Consider the following 26,966-nt stretch of genomic DNA (forward strand, 5'->3'; position numbering starts at 1 on the left):
TTTGAAAACTGGCACAAGACAAGGAGGCCCTCTCTCACCACCCCTATTCAACATAGCATTAGAAGTTCTGGCCAGGGTAATCAGGCAAGAGAAAGAAATCAAGGGTATTCAAATAGGAAGAGCGGAAGTCAAATTTCTGTTTCCAGATGACATGATTGTGTATTTAGAAAACCCCATCGTCTCAGTTCCAAATCTCCTTAAGCTGATAAGCAACTTCAGCAAAGTCTCAGAATACAAAATCAATGTGTATCCCTACACAACAATAAAAGACAAACAGAGAGCCAAATCATGAGTGAACTCCCATTCACAACTGCTACAAAGAGAATAAAATGCCTAGGAATACAACTTACAAGGGATGTGAAGGACCTCTTCAAGGAGAACTACAAACCACTGCTCAAGGAAATAAGAGAGGACACAAATAAATGAAACAACATTCCATGCGCATGGATAGGAAGAATCAATATTGTGAAAATGGCCATACTGCCCAAAGTAATTTATACATTCAATGCTATCCCTATCAAGCTATCATTGACTTTCTTCACAGAATTGGGAAAAACTACTTTAAATTTCATATGGAACCAAAAAAGAGCCCACAGAGCCAAGACAATCCTAAGCAAAAAGCACAAAGCTAGAAGTATCAGGCTACCTGACTTCAAACTATGCTACAAGGCTACAGTAACTGAAACAGCATGGTATTGGTACCAAAACAGATATATAGACCAATGGAACAGAATAGAGGCCTCAGAAATAAAACCACACATCTACAACCATCTGATCTTTGACAACCCTGACAAAAACAAGAAATGGGGAAACGATTTCCTATTTAATAAATGGTGTTGGGAAAACTGCTTGAGCCATATGCAGAAACTGAAACTGGACCACTTCCTTACACCTTCTACAAAAATTAACTTAAGATGGATTGAAGACTTAAACGTAAGACCTAAAGCCCTAAAAACCCTAGAAGAAAACCTAGGCAATACCATTTAGGGCATAGGCATGGGCAAAGACTTCATGACTAAAACACCAAAAGCAATGGCAACAAAAGCCAAAGCTAACAAATCAGATCTAACTAAAACTAAAGACCTTCTGCACAGCAAAAGGAACTGTCATCAGAGTGAACAAGCGAACTACAGAATGGGAGAAAATTTGTGCAATCTATCCATCTGATAAAGGGCTAATTTCCAGAATCTACAAAGAACCTAAACAAATTTACAAGAAAAAAAAAAATCAAGTGTTGAGATATGAACAGACACTTCTCAAAAGAAGACATTTATGCAGCTAAAGAACATACGAAAAAAAGGCTTATCATCACCGGTCATTAGAGAAATGCAAATAAAAACCACCCCAGTTAGAATGGCGATCATTAAAAAGTCAGTAAACAGCAGATGCTGGAGGGGATGTGGAGAAATAGGAATGCTTTTACACTATTTTTTGGGAGTGTAAATTAGTTCAACCATTGTAGAAGACAGTGTAGTGATTCCTCAAGGATCTAGAACCAGAAATGCCATTTGATCCAGCAATCCCATTACTGGGCATACACCTAAAGGATTATAAATCATTCTACTATAAAGACACCTGCACAAGTATGTTCATTGTGGCACTATTCACAGTAGCAAAAATTTAGAATTAACCCAAAAGTTCATCAATGATAGACTGGATAAAGAAAATGTGGCACATATACACCATAGAATACTATCCAGGTGTAAAAAAGGATGGGTTCACGTCCTTTGCAGGAACATGGATGAAGCTGGAAACCATCATTCTTAGCAGACTAAAGAAGAGAAAATCAAAAACTGCATGTTCTCACTCATAAGTGGGAGTTGAACAATGAGAACACATGGACACAGGGAGTGGAGTATCTCACATCGGGGCCTGTCAGGGGGTGGAGGGCTAAAGAAGGGATAGCATTAGGAGAAATACCTAATGTAGATGAGGGGTTGATGGGTGCAGCAAACCACCATGGCATGTGTATAGCTATGTAACAAAACTGCACATTCTGCACATGTACCCCAGAACTTAAAGTATAATAAAAATAATAATAATCACAAAATGCGGCCCCCAATCCAAGGCCACAATTTAATTAGAGCCTATAAAACAGGACAAACAAAAATGTCACTCTGTTTCCTTCACTCCACAGCTTGTATGTGTGGCTTACAATGCGTTTACTTTAATATCAGTCTTGATAAACTCTGGGGCAGAAAACCAGGGGTAACCCACCTAATCCTTTCATGAAATGTCTAACATGGCCTCGAGTGTGTGGTATCTTTCTCAAGCCCCCATGCTTCAGTGCCATTTGCTGATGGCCCTTCCCCATGAGTGAAGAAGCTGTGTCACTAGTTGAACACTAGGTACAAGAGAGCATTAGAATCATGCTTGCAGCTGTAGTTAGCTGGGGGGCTAGTGGGCGGCACTGCTCCATGACTGTACATTCTGAGTTCTCCCATTTTAATGATAACTGTATATGTTTTCTATCTTTGAAGATTCTTGCATTTTTACATATCAGAATCCCAAGGCTGATAAATATTTAAAAAATTAAAATAATAATAATAAAAATAGCCAGGCACAGTGGCTCATGCCTGTAATCCCAATACTTTGGGAGGCCAATGTGGGCGGATCACAAGGTCAGGAGATCGAGACCATCCTGGCTAATATGGCAAAACCCCATCTCTCCTAAAAATACAAAAAATTAGCCAGGTGTGGTGGCGGATGCCTGTAGTCCCAGCTACTTGGGAGGCTGAGGCAGGAGAATGGTGTGAACCTGGGAGGCGGAGCTAGCAGTTAGCAGAGATCATGCCACTGCACTCCAGTCTGGTTGACAGAGTGAGACTCCATCTCAAAAATAAATAAATAAATAACAATAAATGACCCATCATTAACAGCCAGATTTTGGCAAATTTAACTGTCCTGGTCCCAAGACAATCTTAATAACTCTAAGATCTTAAAAGAATAAACACTATTTTTCAATATTCTTAGAAAGAGAGAGAAAGAAAATCATTATAGACAATAAAGAATACAACCTAAATACTATTTGTTTTTTTCTTTCTTTCTTTCTTTTTTTTTTTTTTTTTTTTTGAGACGGAGTCTTGCTTTGTCACCCAGGCTGGAGTGCAGTAGCATGATCTCGGTTCATTTCAACCTCCGCCTCCTGGGTTCAAGTGATTCTCCTGCCACAGCCTCCTGAGCAGCTAAGATTACAGGTGCCCGCCACCACGCCTGGCTAATTTTTGTACTTTTCAGTAGAGTTGGGGTTTCACCATGTTGGCCAGGCTGGTCTCAAACTCCTGACCTCAAGTGATCCACCCACCTCAGCCTCCCAAAGTGCTGGGATTACAGGCATGAGCCACTGCACCTGGCCTGCAAATACTATTTGGAAGCAGCCTTTTGCTACTAACTGCTCATGACCGTAATAACCCTCCTCCATTGGCTGCTGCAAACTGGCACATTTCAGGCTAAACTTTCATCTACACAGGAACAACAAGATCAATCTTCTTTACCCCTTTAACCTTGTGAGCATGCTATTAAAAAAAAATTTCCACAAAGAATTAATGGAACGGGAAATTTAAAAAGTAAGCAGAGGCCTGTTTAGATTACAAGAAGCATAACAACCAAAGTTAGCACATGAAGATTGTTTGGATCCAGATTTAAAGCAAAATTTTTCAGATAATAAGAAAATGAGATACTGTTCAGGTAAGAGTGAGGAAACTTGGCTAGGTGCAGTGGCTCACACCTGTAACCCCAGCACTTTGGGAGGCCGAGGTGGGAGGATCACCTGAGGTCAGGAGTTCAAGACCAGCCTGGCCAATATGGTGAAACCCTGTCTCTACTAAAAATACAAAAATTAGCTGGGTGTGGTGGCGTGCGCCTGTAATCCCAGCTACTCAGGAGGCTGAGGCAGGAGAATCGTTGGAGCACAGGGGGCAGAGGCTGCAGTGAGCCGAGATTACACCATTGCACTCCAGCCTGGGCGACAGTGCAAGACTCTGTCTCAAAAAAAAAAAAAAAAAAAAAAGAAAGAAAGAAGAGTGAGGAAACTCAACTAAGGGCTGCATATGAGCTGATACCAAAAAACCATTGTTCATTTTGTCAGATGTGATGAGATAGTGGCTGTGTAGGAATACATAAATGCTGTTCAGGGATGCACACTGAACAGATAAAATGATGTGATGACTGATTTGCTTTACAATATTCCCACAAAGGGAGGTAAAAGAACAGAAGAACAAAATGTGGGACAATCTTAAAGATCACAGAAATTGAGGAATGGGTATTTTAGTAGTCATTGTACTATTTTCTCTACTTCTGAATAGGTATAAAAATTGTAATTTAAAAATGTAAACTAAAACAGCCAGGCGCAGTGACTCATACCTGTAATCCCAGCACTTTGGGAGGCCGAGACAGGTGGATCACATGAGTCAGGAGTTCGAGACCAGCCTGGTCAACATGGTGAAAGCCTGTCTCTGCCAAAAATACAAAAAAACAAAAAAAAATCAGCCAGGTATGGTGGCAGGCACCTGTAGTCCCAGCTACTCAGGAGGCTAAGGCAAGAGAATCACTTGAACCCAGGAGATGGAGGCTGAAGTGAGCTGAGATTTTGCCACTGCACTCCAACCTGGGTGACAAAGTGAGAATCCACCTCAAAAAAAAAAAAAAAAAAAAAAAAAAAAAAAAAAAAAAAAGAAAGAAAAAAGTATAAATGAATTGACTAATCCCTGCTCTGAAGCCACATCCAAACAGAACTCTAAAAAAAAGATTCAAGCAATTTACATGGTGCTGTTTATATACACCTCTCCCTCACACCTCTGTAACATTTAAATATTTTGCAACATGATGGGTGGGAGTGGCTCAAAGCTGGACATGCTGGCATGTGCCTGTAGCCCCAGCTACTTAGGAGACTGAGGAGACTGAGGCAGGAGGATAACTTGAACACAGGAGTTCTAGTCCAGCCCAGACAACATAACAAGACCCTGTTTCTTTTTTTTTTTTTTTTTTTTTTTTTTGAGATGGAGTTTGACTCTTGTTGCCCAGGCTGGAGTGCAATGGTGCAATCTCGGCTCACTGCAACCTCTGCCTCCTGGGTTCAAGTTATTCTCCTGCCTCAGCCTCCCGAGTACCTGGGATTACAGTCACACACCACCACACCCAGCTAATTTTATATTTTTAGCAGAGATGGGGTTTCTCCATGCTGGTCAGGCTGGTCTTGAACTCCCGACCTCAGGTGATCTGCCTTCCAAAATGCTGGGATTACAGGCATGGGCCACCACATCATGTCAATCCTGTTTCTTTAGAAAGAAAGGTTGGGGAGCTGTCAGGGAGCTCATTGATGAATTATTTTGGCAATATCAACAATTGCTATCAAAACACAACTATAAAATCCAAAATTATATCTATTCCCAGATCTTTCTCCTTACTTCCAAACTCATTTATTCAACTGTCTCCTCCACCTCCACACCTCAACTTAAATGTCAACTCAAAATAAATTAATAATCAATTTCTGTGTTCTTAGATTGGCTTTCCTCTAACATCTCAAGACTTGTCTTAAATTCTTACTTAATGTTATTAGCACCAAATCTGAAGGACTCTAGTATAGAGACTCTTTGATATAAGAAACATGTGTTTTTGAGAAACCACACAAAATGAAATAATTATTATAGCTGTAAAAACAAATGTGCCCATAAACAAAAAACAGTAAAGGATTAGAGGCTTTCAGTCACACTAGAGAGTGATGTTAAATTAAATTATTCTGTTAATTCAAGAAAATATATAAACCTAATTCCAACGAATTTGCTATAAAATAAAAAAGAACCAATTGTTGAAGTTGAGAGTGAAAAAAGTGGAAGTTTTAGAAAGAGGTGAGGCCAACTGCAGAATGTGCTCATTACATATCATCAAGGCTGCCCCAATCACACCCCCTACCTCCCCATCCCCTTATTCTACTTAATTCTACCCCAGACCTTAACACCTTACACTGTAAATATCTCCTACTTACTACACGTCTCCCCACCAGATCGAATGCTCCAGAATGTATGGGGCAGTTCCCCCGCACCTCACTCACAGGTGCCAAATGACTGCAGGATTATGAGGCTGGAAGTGTAAATATTTCCTCAATACTTGCAGTGGTTCACAGCAATGAAAAATCTAAGATCTCCTCTCTCCCTTTCAGGAACCTTAAAGAAAGCAGCAATACTGTCAGAGGCATTTGAAAGAGAGCAACTCGATCTTAAATAGGAGCTGGGTAAAATGAGGCTGAGACCTACTGAGCTGCATTCCCAGATGGTTAAGACTTTCTAAGTCACAGGGTGAGGGAGGTCAGCACAATACACACGTCATAAAGACCTTGCTGATAAAATGGGTTGCAGTAAAAAAAGCCAGCCAAAACCAAGATAACCATGAGAGTGACCTCTGCTCATCCTCACTGTGATACTCCCATCAACTCCATGGCAGTTTACAAATGCCATGGCAATGTCAGAAAGTTGTTCTGTATGGTCTAAAAGGTGAACCATAAAATTAATCCACTCCTGGCCGTGTGCAGTGGCTCTCACCTGTAATCTCAGCACTCTGGGAGGCCAAGGCGGGTGGATCACCTGAGGTCAGGAGTTTAAGACTAGCCAGGCCAACAAGGTGAAACCCTGTCTCTACAAGAAATACAAAAAAAATTAGTTGGGTGTGGTGGTACATGCCTGTGATCCCAGCTATTCAGGAGGCTGAGGAAGGAGAATCACTTGAACCCAGGAGGCAGAGGTTGCAGTGAGCCGAGATCACACCAGTGTACTCCAGCCTGGACTCCATCTCAAAAAAAAAAAAAAAACAAAAAAACACAGTATGAGAGGCTGGGCATTGTGGTTCATGCCTACAATCCAAGTATGTTGGGAAGCTGAGGTAGGTGGATCGCCTGAGGTCACAAGTTCAAGACCAGCCTGACCAACATGGTGAAACCCCATCTCTACTAAAAATACAAAAATTAGCTGGGCATAGTGGCAGGTGCCAGTAATCCCACCGACTTGGGAGGCTGAGGCAGGACAACCACTTGAACCTGGGAGGTGGAAGTTTCAGTGACCTGAGACCGCACCACCGCACTCCAGCCTGCGTAACATGAGCAAAACTCTGTCTCAAAAACATAACAATAAGAGAAAACTGAAGCTGAGTCCTACCCATTGTATTTACTTTCCTAAATAAAACAACATTATAAAAAACATTACTCAGTAATATAATTTAGTTGAAGGGGAAAAAAACAGACTTATCAAAGTTTTTTGCAAAAAAGCTGATCCATCATTTTCCATCATTTAGTGATTCTGGCATACCATATTCCTTCCCCATCAAAATCACAGGAACACAAGTTTTCTCAATCTAATGGGTTTAATAACTTGGGTTATTAAATATTATTATAAAATAGGCAGTATTTTTTTTCCTGTGACTATTTTTTTTTTTTGAGATGCAGTCTTGTTCTGTCGCACACGCTGGAGTGCAGTGGCACGATCTCGGCTCACTGCAAGCTCCGCCTCCCGGGTTCATGCCATTCTCCGGCCTCAGCCTCCTGAGTAGCTGGGACTACAGGCGCCCGCCACCACGCCCGGCTAATTTTTTGTATTTTTAGTAGAGACAGGGTTTCACCGTGTTAGCCAGGAGGGTCTCAATCTCCTGACCTAGTGCTCCACCCGCCTCAGCCTCCCAAAGTGCTGGGATTACAGGCATGAGCCACCGCACCTGGCACCTGTGACTAATATTATTTCTAAGACCCAGAATGTATTTATTACCGAAACAATGCTGACATACACTGCACAAAAAAAGAACCAGACATTCATTAAAGCTAGGAAAAAGCAGAACTCAGTGTGTTCAAGAACCACTAGCAAGCAGGACAGGTTGTCTCATGCCTGTAATGCCAGTACTTTGGGAGGCTGAGGTGGGCAGATCACCTGAGGTCAGGAGTTCCAGACCAGCCTGGCCAACATGGTGAAACCCAAACTCTACTGCAAATAAAAAATTAGGCAGGTGTGGTGGCAGGTGCCTGTAATCCCAGCTACTTGGGAGGCTGAAGCAGAGAATTGCTTGAACCCAGGTGGTAGAGCTTGCAGTGAGCTGAGATCACACCACTGAACTCCAGTATGGGCAACAGAGGAAAACTCCACCTCAAAAAAAAAAAAAAAAAAAAAAAAACAGCAAACAGCTAGCAGGTGCCATTTGCTATGGGGAGACTAGGGATATGATCTTGCTGGCAATCCTTCCATTTTAGCAAATCTAAACAGTGTGATTCCATTCTTTTTTGTCTGCACTCCACTCTAGAGCCAAAACAAGAAAATCAATCATATTTCTATTTCTTTCAAAACACACTTAACAATTAAGAGATGATACGCATGGCTCCATGCTCTAAAAGGAACCTTCTTATGTCCTGGGTATCGTGGACATTTGATGAATGCTTGTTCAGTTGGCTAGTGTAGACTTCAATAATAAACTGTTCAGTGCATAATGTCAGATAAATCTTGCATCTGAAAAGTAGGACAAATATTGTTCTTTTAGTTCTGTCTACCCATAAATGCAATACTTACATGTATTTATAATGGGTTAATAAAAAGAAAATGAGTTTAATGTTCAAGAGAGTATTAGAATTTTGACAACATGAATTCTCCTGTCCTGGAACATAATTAAAAGTAAGAGGGATATTATTTCATGTGAAAGGTACCATTAAAAAAATCATTGTTAAGCATTAAATAATTATTTCACATAATCTTCTAATCTGACTTAAGACTGCAGACCTACTGCCTGAAGCTGGTTTATCAAGTTGTAAGTCTTCACGTGTTGAATTCATAAGTTCATGTCTGAAGGGTGAGAATACTTAATATTCACTAGGCAATATTCAGCAAAGTAATATTCACTGGTGCATATTTTACATTTCATTACCAAGGGTGGCTTTGAAAAAAAAAAAAAAGACAGGCTGGCCATGGTGGCTCATGCCTGTAATCCCAACACTTTGGAAGGCTGAGGCAGACAGATCATGAAGTCAGGAATTCAAGACCAGCCTGGCCAACAAGGTGAAACCCTGTCTCTACTAAACATACAAAAATTATACAGGCATTGTGGCAGGTGCCTGTCATCCCAGCAACTCAGGAGGCTGAGCTAGGAGAATCACTTGAACCTGGGAGGCAGAGATCGCCGTGAGCCAGGATCACACCATTGCACTCCAGCATGGGTGACAACAGCGAAACTCCAGCTGAAGAAAAAAAACAAAAGAAATATCCCATTACTTTAAGGCAATGTAGATACAGCCAGAATTTCTACAGAAGTCTGAACCACATTATAAAGCCAGAAAAACATACTAGCTAATATTATTTAATACATATAGCATTAAATGGAAGACGTAATATTTTCTTTTACTTCTTTTTTTTTTTGAGACAGACTCTCGCCCTATCACCCTGGATGGAGTGCAGTGGCAGAAGCTTGGCTCACTGCAACCTCCGCCTCTTGGGTCCAAGCAATTCTCCTGTCTCAGCCTCCTGAGTAGCCGGGACTATAGGCACCCGACACCATACCTGACTAATTTATGTATTTTTGTAGAGACGGGGTTTCATCGTATTGGTCAGGCTGGTCTTGAACTCCTGACCTCAGGAGCTCCGTCCACCTCAGCCTCCCAAAGTGCTGGGATTACAGGTGTGAGACACCATGCCTGGCCGGAAAAGGCAATATTTTCCAAACATATACATTAGTGTAACCTTATTGGACTTATAAAAATAACTTTTTTTAGTAACAGAAGCAGAAGATTCTCCTGAACTCTATCATTTCAGCTAACATTTATTTACTTAAGATTAAAATAATATAACAGCTATAAAAAGTCAAGAGGTAGCCAGGCACAGTGGCTCATGCCTGTAACCCAAATACTTTGGGAGGCTGAGGCAGGTGAATCACCTGAGGTCAGGACTTTGAGATCAGCCGGGCCAACATGGTGAAACCCCATCTCTACTAAAAATAGAAAAATTAGCCAGGCATGGTGGCAATCACCTGTAGTCCCAGCTACTAGGGAGGCTGTGATGGGAGGATCACTTGAACCTCAGTGGTGGAGGTTGCAGTGAGCTATGATTGCACCACTGCACTCCAGCCTGGGTGACAGAGCAAGACTCTGTTTCAAAGAAAAAAAAGAAAAAGTCAAGAGCACGGAGAGTATTAAATTCAGACATAACCAATGGTCTATCATCAGAACAGCTCCATTTTTTTTGCTATCATTATACGTTAAGGTCAATTCGCTAAACACGAATATTTGTACTAAAGTTTTAAGTGTACCATATAACACATTATTGCTGACTTAGGTTTAATGTCCTTTGTCGTACAACATACCTGAATATCATACTTATATATCACAACAAAAGTATCTTTCCCTAAGGCAATTACCATTAATACTGCTTTAAAGTTATAAAATGTGGGCTGAGGGGTGGCTCACACCTGTAATCCCAGCACTTTGGGAGTCCGAGGCAGGCAGATCACAACGTCAAGAGATCAAGACCATCCTGGCTAACATGGTGAAACCCCGTCTCTACTGAAGTACAAAAATTACCTGGGCATGGTGATGTACCCCTGTAGTCCCAGCTACTTGGGAGGCTGAGGCAGGAGAATTTCTTGAATCCGGGAGGCGGAGGTTGTGGTGAGCTGAGACTGCAACTCCAGCCTAAACAACAAGTGTGAAAGTTTGTCTCAAAAAAAAATATATATATATAATATGAGGATTGTTTTTATAATTTTACAACACCTGAGCAATACTGTCTTTAAACTAAATAATCTAATAAATCACCATCACAACAAAAGCCCCACAAGATATTCTGTTTCACCTTATAAAAAGCACTGACATTTAGTGTGTGGTAATTTGTTGCAGCAGCCACAGGAAACTAGTATTGTACGGAAGCCTCAACACCCACATGAAGGGGCTGGGCATGGTGGCTCATGCCTGTAAGCCCAGCACCTTGTGAGGCCCAGGTGGGTGGATCACTTGAGGTCAGGAATTCGAGACCAGCCTTGCCAACATGGTGAAACCCCGTCTCTAAAAATTACAAAAATTAGCTTGGTGTGGTGACACATGCCTATAATCTCAGCTACTCAGGAGGCTGAGACATGGAAACTGTTTGAACCCAGGGTGAGGCGGAGGTTGCAGTGAGCCAAGATTGTGCCACTGCACCCCAGCCTGGGTGACAGAGTGAGGCTCCATCTCAACAACAACAAAACAAAACAAAACAAAACAAAACAAAACAAAATAAAACAAAACAAAACCAAACCCCACCTGAAGAAGGTTTCCGTTCTGTCAACAGTCCCCCACCCAACCCCTCAGAAGCACACAGTCTTTTGCTGTGGGCCATGGAGAGGAAGACGGAAGCGCCTCCTCATTGTAGAGGCCTACCCAGGAGAAACTCAAGGGAAGGCACTGCCAGGCCGGTCCTTCTGCCAAGGCCATTTTCTTTTTTTTTCTTTTTCTTGGGGGGGGGACACAATTTCACTCTGTCTCCCAGACTGCAATGCAGTGGCACAATCTCAGGTCACTTCAACCTCTGACTCCCCAGTTCAAGTAATTCTCCTGCCTCAGCCTCCCGAGTAGCTGGGATTACAGGAACATAACATGTCTAGCTAATTTTTGTATTTTTAGCAGAGATGGGGTTTTGCCATGTTGCCCAGGCTGGACTCAAACTCCTCGCCTCAAGTGATCCACCTATCTCAGCCTCCCAAAGTGCTGAAGAGTGAGCCACCGCACGCAGCACTCACCAAGGCCTTTGGTGGCAGGCTTTTTCCAGGTGACCACTCCTTATCTGGTCTGGTTCTGCCCCACTCTCCCTCTAACCACGTTGGAATCCCTCCCTACTTTTCAGTAGAGGAGAGCGTGTACCCCAATCTCAGCTTGGTATGATTCAGATCTGCATGTACCTCATTAAACCTGGCTGATCCTCAAGCCCTGGAGAAAAAAAGCTCTCTCTGTGAGTATGATACAGGACAGGTCTGTCCCCAGGACCCTGGGAGAGGGAAGCCCAATGTCCCACCAGGTTGGCAGGGCTGGGGAAAGGAAAGTGTTATGGTAGCCCCAAGACTAAAAAGAGGCAGCAGAGGGAGCAGGACATCACTCCCATAGAACTCATGCCACTGCCTGAGTGAGGTGAGGGAGGAGTGCACCTGAGTGACGTGAGGGGGCAGAGAGGCGTGGTTCCAGGGCAGCTCTCACCCTTACTTCCTGCCATGTTACTCTGATCCCCTGCAGGTGAGCCTGCCCACTTTTGGCTTAGGGCTGCTGCTGGGGCCTGTGCTCAAATGCAGCCCCCCATGGCCATGGCTTCAGGAGTGGGGCAGAGCAGGGAGGAGTCCTAGACAGAGGAGAGGCTGGGGCAGGAGGGAGTGGGCCTCAAACTCCAGGAGGGGGCCCTTCTCATAGGTCCTCTTTTCCGGCCTCTCTTTCCTTACCCCTGGGCTGATCACCTGGGGAAGAACTGAGGCAAGCTTTCTCATCCTCAGGTCTGAGGGGTTCAATTACCGGGCCCAAGTAGCTGGGATTACAGGCATGCACCACCACGCCTGGCTAATTTTGCATTTTTAGTAGAGACAGGGTTTCTCCATGTTGGTCAGGCTGGTCTCGAAATCCTGACCTGTTGATCCACCCACCTCTGCCTCCCAAAGTGCTGGGACTACAGGTGCGAGCCACTGAGACTGGCCAAGAAATCCTTTTCTAAAAATGAGCTGGGCTCGGTGGCTCATGCCTATAATCCCAGCATTTTGGGAGGCCAAGGTGGGTGGATCACTTGAGGTCAGGAGTTTGAGACCAGCCTGGGCAACATGATGTAACCCCATCTCTACTAAAATAAATAAATAAATAAATTAGCCAGGTGTGATGGTGGCCACCTGTAATCCCAGCATTTCAGGAGGCTGAGACAGGAGAATCAACTTGAAACTGGGAGGCGGTGGTTGCAGTGAGCCGAGATCATGCCACTGCCCTCCAGTCTAGGTGACAACAGTGAGACTCCATCGCAAACAAAAACAAAAAACCAGATTCCATCTCAAAATAAATAAATAAAACAAAAAATGTGGTATGGCAATGAAAATAATTACTGTGTTAAAGACAGTTTCATAGAAAATAAAAGACCACTCAGATACAATAAGCTGTCTTTTTAGATAAGTATACTTGTTATTCTTATTTTACAGCTAAAGAAACTGGCTCAGAGAATGTTACTTGATTGGATCATGTTGCATTTCTGGACGGTGCAGCTGAGATCAGACTTTGTGTGTAAATCCACTAGCCTACCAGGGTGCTTCTCATAAAGGTAAGAAATGTAAATTTGGCCTAATCTACAAAGTTGCCAGGGCAGCACTGGGTCAATTCTACATACAGTACTTCTATATTCATCAAGGGAAACCTTAAGGGAAGGTGAAAATGCTTCCAGAAGGCAACTGGACACCAGCGCCCTTGCTTGTTGCTTTTGGGCTCTTCCTCTAAGGCCAATAGTGACCTGAAATTACCAACTGTTTCAATCAAGTGGACAAAATGGTAACAAAGTCGTCACCATCAGACAAATTCACTTGAGGACTTATCTATGTGCTTTGAAAGACAAAACTGCTTTTGTAAAGGATACTGTATTTTAGAAAAACAAAATCATATTAACAACTAATAACACTGTAAAATGCTTATGTGTTGAATGCTACTTTAGAAAAACATGTTCAAATCCAGGAAAAAAATTTCTGATAGAAAACTACATAATCGGCTGGGCACCATGGCTCACGCCTGTAATCCCAGCACTTTGGGAGGCTGAGGCGGGTGGATGACGAGGTCAGGAGTTCAAGACCAGCCTGACCAACATAGTGAAACTCCATCTCTACTAAAAATATAAAAAATTAGCCAGGCATGGTGGCGTGTGCCTATAATTCCCGGCTACTCAGGCAGGCAGGAGAATCGCTTGAACCCAGAAGGCAAAGGTTGCAGTGAGCAGGTGAGCCAAGATCACACGACTGCATGTCCATCCTATGTGACAGAACAAGACTCTGTCTCAAGAAAGAAAGAAAGAAAAGAAAAGAAAACTACGTATCAATTATCTAGCTAGCTAGCTAACTATCTAGAGAAATGGTTTCATTCTATTGCTCAGGATGGAGAGCAGCAGGATGATTATAGCTCACTGCAGCCTGGAGCTCCTGGCCGCAAGTGATCCTCCTGCCTTAGCCTCCTAAGTAGCTGTGGCCACAGGTGGACAGTTACACCTGGCTTTTTGTTGGTTTTTTGTTGTTGTTGTTGTACAGAAAGGGTTTCACTACATAGCCTGGGCTGGTCTCAAACTTTAGTCTCGATGTGTCACCCAGGCTGGGGTGCTTGGTGTGATCTCTGCTCATGGCAACCTCCACTTCCTAGTTCAAGTGATTCTCCAGTATCAGCCTCCCGAGCACCTGGGACTACCGGCATGTGCCACCACACCCGGCTAATTTTTTTATTTTTTGTAGAGACTGAGTTTCTCCATGTTGGCCAGGCTAGTCTCGAACTCCTGACCTCAGGTGACCCATCCACCTCGGCCTCCCAAAGTGCTGGGATTACAGGCGTGAGCCACCATGCAGGGCCAAACACTTTCTTACATTATTAAACAGCACAACCCAGGTGGGGCACGGTGGCTCACGCCTGTAATCACGACGAGTCTGAAGGCCAAAGTGAGAATATCAGTGAACCCAGGAGTTTAAAACCGGCCTGGGCAACATAGCGAGACCCCCATCTCTACAAAAAATACAAAAATCAAGCTAGGCGTGCACCGCGCCCATCTAATTTTTGTACCTTTTGTAGAGATGGGGTTTCATCCTGCTGCCCAGGCGGGTCTCGAACTTCCGAGCCCAAGCCATCCTCCCGCCTCGGCCTCCCAAAATGCTGGGATAACTGGGCCCAACCAGCCTCATGTTTTCTTTAAGCAGTCCCTCCCTGTTGCACACTTGGATAGTTTCCTTTTTTACTTTTTTAGACAGGGGTTACCTCAGTCTCGCAGGCTGGAGTGCTGTGGTGGGGTCATAGCTCACTGGAGCCTTGAACCGGGGCTCAAGTAGCTGGGAAGCTGAGGTGAGACTAAAGAGATGGGGTCGCGCCAGGTTAACAGGCTGCTCTTGGCCTGAAAGGATCCTCCCGTCTCGGCCGCCACCGGACACAGTTTCCTATTTTTGACAGACATACACACTGTGCTGGGTGGGAGTTTGTCAACTACCCTTCTCCAGCCAGCAATACACAGGACCTGGAGAGGAGGTGGTGGTTACCAGGCTCCACTGTCAGAAGACTGACCATCTCCAGGCACTACACCGCCCCTGTGACGTCACAGAATGCCAGCTCACAGGACTTTTGGAAAGGGCGCCTCTGAGACGTCAACGAAGGCGCGCCCCTATGGCGTCACAGAGGACCGACCCTCACACGCAGCCAATCGGAAGTGAAGGCGGGGCTGCTCAGCCTTCCTGGAGCGCGCATACATGGGCGAGCAGCCACAAGAATTACAATTTACACCATCGTCCTCTGAGCTTTGGGGATGATGGATGAATAAATACAGGCACAGACAGGTGATCTGCCCAGAGCTGATGAGTAACAAGCCTGCTCTCAGGCCGTGTGACTCCTAGATTAGTACTCTTTTTTTTTTTTTTTTTTTGGAAAGTCTCACTCAGTTGCCCAGGCTGGAGTGCGGTGACACAATCTTGGCTCACGGCAACCTCCACCTCCTGGGTTCAAGTGATTCTCCTGCCTCAGCCTCCCGAGTAGCTGGGACTACAGGCGCCTGCCACCACACACGTCTAATTTTTGTATTTTTATTGGAGACAGGGTTTCACCATGTTAGCCAGGCTGCTCTCAAACTCCTGACCTCAGGCGGTCCTCCCACCTCAGCCTCCCAAAGTGCTGGGATTACAGGTGTGAGCCACTGTGCTTGGCTGCTTTTTTTTTTTTTTCTCTAAATACAGATGGTTAGCAAGATGTGGTGGCACAAACCTGTTGTCCCTCCTACTACTGAGGCTGAGGTGGGAGGATCACTTGAGCCTAGGAGGCAGAGACTGTAGTGAGTCAAGATCATACCACTGCATGCCAACCTGGATGACAGGGTGAGACCCTGTTTAAAAAATAAAAAAGATATGGGGTCTTGCTATGTTGCCTAGGCTGATCTTGAACTCAGCCTCAAGCAATCCTCCGGCCTCAGCCTCCCAAAGTGCTGGGAGTATAGACATGAGCCGTTGCACCTACCCCTGGGAACTTTTTGCTGGGAGAGGTTTGTCTTATCTGTCCTGGCTTCGGGAGGGCAGGACCGCAAACCAAGGGTTTCTTCAAGTGGACAACACTTTGGGAATGAAAGTGGGGCCAGTACTTGGTGTGCAGCAGAGGTGGCTGTAGCCTACAGGGCCTGCTGGAGCCTAGGACAGCACTTCATGGGGAAAGCTTGGGCCTTACCTGCCCAGGATCTCATTGGGCTAATAACTGTCATGGAAGTCCTGTGTGGAAAGAGAGTCCGGCAGTGCTGTGTCCTGGGTCATGCTCAGATCCTCAGCAAGGGAACTCCAGGTGGCTCTGAGAATGGAACACAAAGAAGCTGTCAGCCCTCCTGCCCCAGGGGATGTTTTCCTTGGGGCCTGGAACTGTTTCTCACTCATCCTTGCATCTCCTGGCACCACACTGGCCTACAGTGAATGTTCCAAATAAACGTTTGTGAATTGAGGCCAGGCATGGTGCCTCACACCTATAATCCCAGCACTGTGGGAGGCTGAGGCAGACAGATCACTTGAGGCCAGGATTTTGAGCCCAGCCTGGCCAACATGGTGAAACCCCATCTCTACTAAAAATACAAAAATTAGCCGGATGTGGTGGCACATGCTTGTAGTCCCAGCTACTTCAGATGCTGAGGCAGGAGAATTGCTTGAACCTCGAAGGCAGAGGTTGCAGTGAGCGGAGATCACGTCACTGCACTCCAACCTGGGAGACACGGCAAGACTCCAGCTCATAAAAGAAAAAAAAGCTTCTTTGTAGAGATCGGGATCTTGCTCTGTTACCCAGGCTGGAGTGCAGTGGAACAATCATAGCTTACTGCCGCTACTGCTGCCTCAACCTCCTGGGCTCAAGCTATCCTCACACACTAGCCTCCTGAGTAGCTGGGACTAAAGTATCCCCCAGGCTTGAGTGCAGTGGTGCAATCTCGGCTCTCTGCAACCTCCACCTCCCAGGTTCAAGCGATTCTCCTGCCTCAGCCTCCCAAGTAGCTGGAATTACAGACATCTGCAACCATGCCCGGCTAATTTTTTGTATTTTTAGTAGAGACAGGGTTTCACCATGTTGGCCAGGCTGGTGTCAAACTCCTGACCTCAGGTGATCTGCCCACCTCAGTCTCCCAAGAAGAAACTGTTGGTCTCATAAGTGTCCTTCAGCTGTACCGAAATGGAAATGGCTAGTTCATCTCAAGTAGCAGGGGAGCCCAGGCAGGGGCAGCTGGGGCATGGGGGTCAGGGACCAAGGCTGCTGTCGGCTAACTTCAAAAGCTGACAGGGGAATCAGGAGGGTGCTCAAAGGATGTCAACTGGGGTGTGGGCAGGCCCAGCATTACAGGTGTGAGCCACTGTGCTTGGGCACTTTTTTTTTTTTAGTAGAGATGGTTAGCAAGATGTGGTGACACACACCTGTTGTCCCTCCTACTAGGGAGGCTGAGGTGGGAGGATCACTTGAGCCTAGGAGGCAGAGACTGTAGTGAGTCAAGATCATACCACTGCATGCTGACATGGATGACAGGGTGAGACCATGCCTAAAAAATAAAAAAGATATGGGGTCTTGCTATGTTGCCCAGGCTGATCTTGAACTCAGCCTCAAGCAACTTTATTATTATTATTGTTATTATTTTTAGAGACAGGGTCTCACAGTCTCACCCACGGTGGAATGCAAAGTGCAATCACAGCTCACTGCATCCTCAAACTACTGGGCTCGAGTGATGCTCCTGCCTCAGCCTCCTGAGTGGCTGGGATTACAGGCATGCACCAGCACACCTGGCGCATTCAGCCCAGGGACATCAAACCCCCATCCCCTCACCTGCAACCATCCCTGCCTGGGACCCCTTCTGTCAAAGCAGTGAGGGTCCAGCTGGGAGCCTTGAGCCTGGGTGGTTCTAACTGGCTGAGTGGTGGGGCCACATTCCCTGGCTTGGGCTGTCAGGGCAGAATCACAGGGGGTCATACCACCGTGGGGCTTGGGGCCCTCACTCACTGATGTTGGGGTGCCCTGAGACCTTGTGCAGGATGTCAACCTCCTTCAGTGTGGCTTCTCGCAGCTCCTGTACCTCCTCGGGGGTGAAGCTGCCTCCACTGGTGACGTTGACCTTCACAGCATGCTCCTGGCTCGTGGGCTTGTGGATGCAGCACCTGACCACAATGCTAACACCCCTGGGAGTGCCAAGGACAGATGGCCTCAGGGGCCCTCACCCCACGGGGAGTCCCAGATTCAAGGCTGCAGCAGAGATGTCCTGCCCTTATCTAGAGATTTACACTTTCCTTCAACTTCCTCTGAGCTTTTGGGGATTGTGGATGAATAAATACAGGCACAGACAGGTGATTTGCCCAGAGCTGATCAGTAAGAAGCCTGCTCTCAGGCTGTGTGACTCCTAGTTAAGTGATTTTTTTTTTTTTTTTTTTTTTGGAGAGAAAGTCTCACTCAGTTGCCCAAGCTGCACTGCGGTGGCATGATCTCGGCCCATGCAACCTCCACCTCCCGTGTTCAAGTGATTCTCCTGCCTCAGCCTCACGAGTAGCTGGGACTACAGGCGCCTGCCACCACATGCACCTAATTTTTTTATTTTTACTGGAGATGGGGTTTTTCCATGTTAGCCAGGCTGGTCTCAAACTCCTGACGTCAGGCGGTCCTCCCGCCTCAGCCTCCCAAAGTGCTGCGATTACAGGTGTGAGCCACTGTGCTTGGCCACTTTTTTTAACAGAGATGGTTAGCAAGATGTGGTGACACACACCTGTTGTCCCTCCTACTAGGGAGGCTGAGGTGGGAGGATCACTTGAGCTTAGGAGGCAGAGACTGTAGTGAGTCAAGATCATACCACTGCACGCCAACCTGGATGACAGAGTGAGACCATGTCTAAAAAATAAAAAAGATATGGGGTCTTGCTATGTTGCCCAGGCTGATCTTGAACTCAGCCTCAAGGAATTCTCCCACCTCAGTCTCCCAAAGTGCTGGGAGTACAGGCATGAGCCATTGTACCTGTCCATGGGAGCGGTTCTTAAGCACACTGAATTCTGCTTTTTCCTGGCTTTAATGAATGTCTAGTTCTTCCTTTTTAGGTGCAGTGTATGTCAGCATTGTTTCAGTAATAAATGCATTCCAGATCTTAGAAATAATATTAGTCACAGGTGCCAGGCGCAGTGGCTCACACCTGTAATCCCAACACTTTGGAAGGCTGACGCAGACAGATCATGAAGTCAGGAGTTCAAGACCAGCCTGGCCAACATGGTGAAACCCTGTCTCTACTAAACATACAAAAATTAGCCAGGTATTGTGGCAGATGCCTGTCATCCCAGCTACTCAGGAGGCTGAGCTAGAAGAATCACTCGAACCTGGGAGGCAGAGATTGCAGTGAGCCAGGATCACACCATTACACTCCAGCATGGGCGACAAGAGCAAAACTCCAGCTGAGGAAAAAAAACAAAAGAAATATCCCATTACTTTAAGGCAATGTAGATACAGCCAGAATTTCTACAGAAATCTGAACCATATTATAAAGCCAGAAAAACATACCAGCTAATATTATTTAATACATATAGCATTAAATGGAAAAGGTAATATTTTCTTCTACTTTTTTTTTTTTTTTGAGATGGAGTCTCACCCTATCACCCAGGATGGAGTGCAGTGGCACGATCTTGGCTCACTGCAACCTCGACCTGCCAGGTCCAAGCAATTCTCTCGTCTCAGCCTCCCGAGTAGCTGGGACTACAGGCACCAGCCACCACACCCAACTAATTTTTGTATTTTTGTAGAGACAGGGTTTCACCATATTGGTCAGGCTGGTCTTGAACTTCTGACCTCAGGTGATCCGTCCACCTCAGCCTCCCAAAGTGCTGGGATTACAGGCGTGAGCCACCATGCCTGGCCGGAAAAGGTAATATTTTCCAAACATATACATTAGTGTAACCTTATTGGACTTATAAAAATAACTTTTTTTAGTAACAGAAGCAGAAGATTCTCCTGAACGGTATCATTTCAGCTAACATTTATTTACTTATGATTAAAATAATATAACAACTATAAAAAGTCAAGAGGCACCCAGACGTAGTGGCTCATGCCTGTAACCCACTTTGGGAGGCCGAGGCAGGTGAATCACCTGAGGTCAGGACTTTGAGACCAGCCGGGCCAACATGGTGAAACCCCATCTCTACTAAAAATACAAAAATTAGCCAGGCATGGTGGTAATCACCTGTAGTCCCAGGTGCTAGGGAGGCTGTGATGGGAGGATCAACCTAAGTGGTGAAGGTTGCAGTGAGCTATGATTGCACCACTGCACTCCAGCCTGGGTGACAGAGCAAGACTCTGTTTCAATGAAAAAAATGAAAAAGTCAAGAGCATGGAGAGTATTAAATTCAGGCATAACCAATGGTGTATCATCAGAACAGCTCCTTTTTTTTGCCATCATTATGTGTTAAGGTCAATTTGCTAAACACGAATATCTGTACTAAAGTTTTAAGTGTACCATATAATACATTATTGCTGACTTAGGTATAATATCCTTTGCTGTACAATATACTTGAATATAATACATATCACAACAAAAGTATCTTTCCCTAAGGCAATTACCATTAATACTGCTTTAAAGTTATAAAATGTGGGCTGAGGGGTGGCTCACACCTGTAATCCCAGCACTTTGGGAGTCCGAGGCAGGCAGATCACAACATCAAGAGATCAAGATCATCCTGGCCAACATGGTGAAACCCCGTCTCTATTAAAGTACAAAAATTACCTGGGCGTGGTGACGCACCCCTGTAGTCCCAGATACTTGGGAGGCTGAGGCAGGAGAATCTCTTGAATCTGGGAGGCAGAGGTTGTGGCGAGCTGAGATTGCAACTCCGGCCTGAACAACAAGTGCAAAACTTTGTCTCAAGAAAAAAATATGAAATGTGAAGATTGTTTTTATAATTTCACAACACCTGAGCATTACTGTCTTTAAACTAATCTAATACATCACCATCACAACAAAAGCCCCACAAGATAATCTGTTTCACCTTATAAAAAGCACTGACATTTAGTGTGTGGTAATTTGTTGCAGCAGCAACGGGAAACTAGTATTGTATGGAAGCCTCAACACCCACCTGAAGGGGCTGGGCATGGTGGCTCATGCCTGTAAGCCCAGCACTTTGTGAGGCCCAGGTGGGTGGATCACTTGAGGTCAGGAATTCGAGACCAGCCTTGCCAACATGGTGAAACCCCGTCTCTAAAAATTACAAAAATTAGCTTGGTGTGGTGACACATGCCTATAATCTCAGCTACTCAGGAGGCTGAGACATGGAAACTGTTTGAACCCAGGGTGAGGCGGAGGTTGCAGTGAGCCAAGATTGTGCCACTGCACCCCAGCCTGGGTGACAGAGTGAGGCTCCATCTCAACAACAACAACAAAAACCCCACCTGAAGAAGGTTTCCAGTTCTGTCAACAGTCCCCCACCCAACCCCCCTTAGAAGCACACAGTCCTTTGCTGTGGGCCATGGAAAGGAAGAAGGAAGCACCTCCTCATGGCAGAGGCCTACCCAGGGGAAATGAGGAAAGGCACTGCCAGGCAGGTCCTTCTGCCAAGGCCATTTTCTTTTCTTTTCTTTTTTTTTTGGAGACACAATTTCACTCTGTCTCCCAGACTGGAGTGCAGTGGCACAATGTCGGCTCACTTTGACCTCTGCCTCCCCAGTTCAAGCGATTCTCCTGCCTCAGCCTCCAGAGTAACAGGGATTACAGGAGCATAGCATGCCTAGCTAATTTTTGTATGTTTAGCAGAGATGAGGTTTTGCCATGTTGCCCAGGCTGGATTCAAACTCCTCGCCTCAAGTGATCCACCTATCTCAGCCTCCCAAAGTGCTGAGGAGTGAGCCACCGCACACAGCACTCACCAAGGCCTTTGATGGCAGGCTTTTTCCAGGTGACCACTCCTTATCTGGTCTGGTTCTGCCCCACTCTCCCTCTAACCACGTTGGAATCCCTCCCTACTTTTCAGTAGAGGAGAGTGTGTACCCCAATCTCAGCTTGGTATGATTCAGATCTGCATTTAACTCATGAAACCTGGCTGACCCTCAAGCCCTGGAAAAAAAAAAAAGTCTCTCTGTGGGTATGATACAGGACAGGTCTGTCCCCAGGACCCTGGGAGAGGGAAGCCCAATGTCCCACCAGGTTGGCAGGGCTGGGAAAGGGAAAGTGTTATGGTAGCCCCAAGACTAAAAAGAGGCAGCAGAAGGAGCAGGACATCACTCCCATAGAACTCATGCCACTGCCTGAGTGAGGTGAGGGAGGAGTGCACCTGAGTGACGTGAGGCGGCAGAGAGGCGCGGTTCCAGGGCAGCTTTCACCCTTACTTCCTGCCATGTTACTCTGATCCCCTGCAGGTGAGCCTGCCCACTTTTGGCTTAGGGCTGCTGCTGGAGCCTGTGCTCAAATGCAGCCTCCCATGGCCATGGCTCCAGGAGTGGGGCAGAGCAGGGAGTGGGACAGAGAAGAGGCCAGGGCAGGAGGGAGTGGGCCTCAAACTCCAGGATGGGGCCCTTCTCGTGGGTCCTCTTTTCCGGCCTCTCCTTCCTTACCCATGGGCTGATCACCTGGGGAAGAACTGAGGCAAGCTTTCTCATCCTCAGGTCTGAGGGGTTCAATTACCGGGCCCAAGTAGCTGAGATTACAGCCATGCAACACCACACCTGGTGAATTTTGCATTTTTAGTAGAGACAGGGTTTGTCCATATTGGTCAGGCTGGTCTCGAACTCCTGACCTCAGGTGACCCACCCACCTCGGCCTCCCAAAGTGCTGGGATTACAGGCGTGAGCCACCATGCAGGGCCAAACACTTTCTTACATTATTAAACAGCACAACCCAGGTGGGGCACGGTGGCTCACGCCTGTAATCACGACGAGTCTGAAGGCCAAAGTGAGAATATCAGTGAACCCAGGAGTTTAAAACCGGCCTGGGCAACATAGCGAGACCCCCATCTCTACAAAAAATACAAAAATCAAGGTAGGCGTGCACCGCGCCCAACTAATTTTTGTACCTTTTGTAGAGATGGGGTTTCATCCTGCTGCCCAGGCGGGTCTCGAACTTCCGAGACCAAGCCATCCTCCCGCCTCGGCCTCCCAAAATGCTGGGATAACTGGGCCCAACCAGCCTCATGTTTTCTTTAAGCAGTCCCTCCCTGTTGCACACTTGGATAGTTTCCTTTTCTGCTTTTTTAGACAGGGGTTACCTCAGTCTCGCAGGCTGGAGAGCTGTGGTGGGGTCATAGCTCACTGGAGCCTTGAACCGGGGTTCAAGTAGCTGGGAAGCTGAGGTGAGACTAAAGAGATGGGGTCGCGCCAGGTTAACAGGCTGCTCTTGGCCTGAAAGGATCCTCTCGCCTCCGCCGCCACCGGACACAGTTTCCTATTTTTGACGGACATACACACTGTGCTGGGTGGGAGTTTGTCAACTACCCTTCTCCAGCCAGCAATACACAGGACCTGGAAATGAGGTCGCGGTTACCAGGCTCCACTGTGAGGAGACTGACCAGCTGCAGGTATTACTTCGCGTCTGTGACGTCGCAGAAGGCGCGCGTCTGTGACGTCACGGAAAGCCAGCCTGTAGGACATTGCCGAAGGCGCGCCTCTGAGCCCTCACCGAAGTCGCGCCCTAAGACGTCACTGAGGGCGCGCCCCTATGGCGTCACAGAGTACCCACCGCCGCGCGCAGCCAATCGGAACTGGAGGCGGGGTTGCTGGGGCTTCCTGGAGCGCGCATGCGCCCGCGAGCTGCACAAGGTTAACAGTTTCACCCATCTCCCTCTGTACTTTTGGGGATGGTGGATGAATAAATACAGGCAAAGACAGGTGATTTGCCCAGAGCTGATGACTAACAAGCCTGCTCTCAGGCCTTGTGACTCCTAGTTTAGTGCTGTGTTTTTTGTTGTTTTTTTGTTTGTTTGTTTGTTTTTTGAGAGAAAGTCTCACTCTGTCACCCAGGCTGGAGTGCGGTGGCGTGATCTCCCCTCACTGCTACCTCCGCCTCCTTGGTTCAAGCGATTCTCCTGCCTCGGCCTCCCGAGTAGCTGCAACTACAGGTGCCTGCCACCACAGACATGTAATTTTTGTATTTTTATTGGAGACAGGGTTTCACCATGTTGTCTAGGCTAGTCTGAAACTGCTGACCTCAGGTGATCCTCCTGCCTCAGCCTCCCAAAGTGCTGAGATTACAGGTGTGAACCACTGTGCTGGGCCGCTTTTTTTTTTTTTTTTTTTTTTTGATAGAGATGGTTAGCCAGATGTGGTGGCACACACCTGTTGTCCCTCCTACTAGGGAGGCTGAGGTGGGAGGATCACCTGAGCCTAGGAGGCAGAGACTGTAGTGAGTCAAGATCATACCACTGCATGCCAACCTGGAGGCAGGAGTATTGCCTGAGGCCAGGAGTTTGAGCCAGCCTCGGCAGCATAATGAGATTCCACCTCTATAAAAAATAAAATTTAGCCAAGTGTGGTAGCGTGCACCTGTGGTCCCAGCTACTCGGAAGGCCAAGGCAAGGATTGCTTGCATCCTGGAGGTTGAGGCTGCAGTGAACTATAATTGCGCCATTCCAGCCTGGGAGACAGGGTGAGATTCTCTCTCAAAAAAAGAAAAAATAATAATAAAACTGTGGGGGAAGGATACTCAGACCCCTACTAGAAGCAAGCCTTCCTCATTCCATCATATTCTGCTCATCCTCCAAGGCTCGGCTCAGGGGCCTGCCTCTCCACGAAACTTCCCAGCCCTCAGCCCCCTTCCTTCCTGGTTCCGCAGCACTGATGTCACCTCGTCCTGCCCAACTATGTAGCGTGCAGGCCTCCTTCTTCTACCTGACTGCAGAACCAGAGAGCTCTGGTGCTGTCTGGTTCCACGTGTCCCCACTGGCACCTCACCTGGGATGTTGTCTGCACTAACCAGTGCTAACAATGGAAATAGCAGACATGCCTGACCACGTGCTGAGGCTCAGTGCGCAGCACTGGTCAGCTATGATTTCATCTCAGCCTCTAGCCGCTGGGGTAGCTTAATAATCCCTGGATTTCACAGATGGAAAATGTTAGGAAAGTCTCTAAGCCCCCATGGAAGGTCCCAGAGCCCAAATTCAAACCTAAGTGGAACGTTCCTCTGCTTCACTGTGATCTGGTGTGAATTTTAACCTAAGGTCCTGGCATTTAAGAGCTCGAAGGCACCACGGAGGTGGAGAGCTCAGCCCTGTCATTGGATGGAAGCTGAGAACCCGGTGAGATTCTCACCGGGACTTTTGCAGGGAGTTGGGGGGAATTCTGAAGGTGGTACAGATGTTCTGACCCCAAGACCGTCTCCTCCAGCTGGACCACACACTTGTTTCCTGCTCCTACACCTGTCCATCCTACCCCTTGGATTCTGGGTGTACAGAGGAGTGGGCACATGCTAAGGTCAGCCCTGGGTTAGCCTCATGGACAAGGTGGGCCTGGAGCAGGAACCCCACCTGATAGAAGACAGCTGAAGTGTGTCCGTACACACTTGCTGTGGGCATCACTTGCACGTAGGTGCAGCCTTTGCTCTGGGAAACCACTTTAAATGAATTGATGGCCTCACCACAGTGGAGACATGGCTTGACTCTGGAGAGACTCCATTGTAGATAAATATTTGAGTAAAAGTTTTCGTGTTAGAATAGCATCTGCATGCAAATGACAGGCAATGGGCGGGTGCAGTGGCTCACACCTGTAATCCTAGCTACTTGACAGGCAGAGGCAAGAGGATCACTTGAGCCCAGGAGTTTGAGACCAGCCTGGACCACATGGTAAGACCCCATCTCTATAAAACAAAACAAAAAAAATGTTTAAATTAGCAGGACATGGTAGTCCCTGTAGAGGAAGCTACTCAGGAAGCTGAGGCGAGAGGATTGCTTGAGCCCAGGAGTTGAAGGCAGTAGTGTGCTATGATTGTGCCACTGCATTCCAGCCTTGGCAACAGAGCCAGACCCCATCTCCATCTCTTTTTTTGGAGACGGAATCTGGCTCGTCCCCCAGGTGGAGTGCAGTGGTGAGATCTAGGTTCACTGCAACCTCCACCTCCCAGGTTCAAGCAATTCTCCTGCCTCAGCCTCTGGAGTAGCTGGGATTACAAGTGCCCACCACCACGCCTGGCTAATGTCTGTATTTTTAGTAGAGGCGGGGTTTCACCATGTTGGCCAGGCTGGTCATGAACTCCTGACCTCAAGTGACGCACTGGCCTTGGCCTCCCAGAGTGGTGGGATTGCAGGCATGAGCCACTGCGCCCGGCCCAGACCCCATCTCTTTAAAACAAAAAAGTACATGAGGTAAATGGGGAAAACACCTGTGAGACAAGACCAAAACCTACAGTGGCTGCTAAATGTCAGTACCATGAGCCCAGAATTCTCCTACATCCCAGTGGTCAGGGAGGACCACTGGGCTGTGTGTCTTCTGTGATTCTCCCCTGGCTCTGAGCCCTTTGCACCTGCACCTCACAGCGCCACTCAGATCCCTGGGGGTAAAGTGCAGCGGGAGATGGTGGCCAGTTGTAGTCTGATAGGATAAAAGCCACGGGAGAGTTGTGAAATTCTCTTTTTCTCTCGAGTATGTGTTTCTGCATCTTTACGGAGCCTCATCAATGCTTTTTAAACCTACCCTGGGATTTGAACCAGTGCCCATAGATACAGAAGTCTTGTCAGGTCAGCCAGGTGCTGCTACTGAGGCAGCATCTCTCCCTAGCCCCACACCCACAGGTTCAGAAGGGAAACGCTTCCCCCAAGTGGCTTATGAGACCCAGTACTTC

At 46.7% G+C, this 26,966-nt stretch overlaps 1 long non-coding RNA gene across 28 annotated transcripts in view; it reads right to left on the bottom strand.

Annotated features, from left to right (window-relative positions):
• Positions 1-23,803, bottom strand: part of LOC129060625 (uncharacterized) — a 71,809-nt gene extending 48,006 nt beyond the window's left edge. For 22 of the 28 annotated variants that reach the window (XR_010140657.1, XR_010140666.1, XR_008527458.2 and 19 more), the window contains exons 1-8: positions 23,404-23,775; positions 20,934-21,044; positions 19,537-19,611; positions 16,391-16,507; positions 10,535-10,645; positions 9,048-9,199; positions 8,370-8,477; positions 5,984-6,783 (exon numbers count right to left, since the gene is read on the bottom strand). This is a non-coding gene — a long non-coding RNA (uncharacterized LOC129060625). The other 6 variants (XR_010140665.1, XR_010140664.1, XR_010140673.1 and 3 more) reach the window with 6 other exon arrangements.
• Between the last annotated feature and the right edge of the window lie 3,163 nt (positions 23,804-26,966).

This window comes from Pongo abelii, chromosome 6, assembly GCF_028885655.2.
Source record: "Pongo abelii isolate AG06213 chromosome 6, NHGRI_mPonAbe1-v2.0_pri, whole genome shotgun sequence".
NCBI classification, from domain to species: Eukaryota; Metazoa; Chordata; class Mammalia; order Primates; family Hominidae; genus Pongo; species Pongo abelii.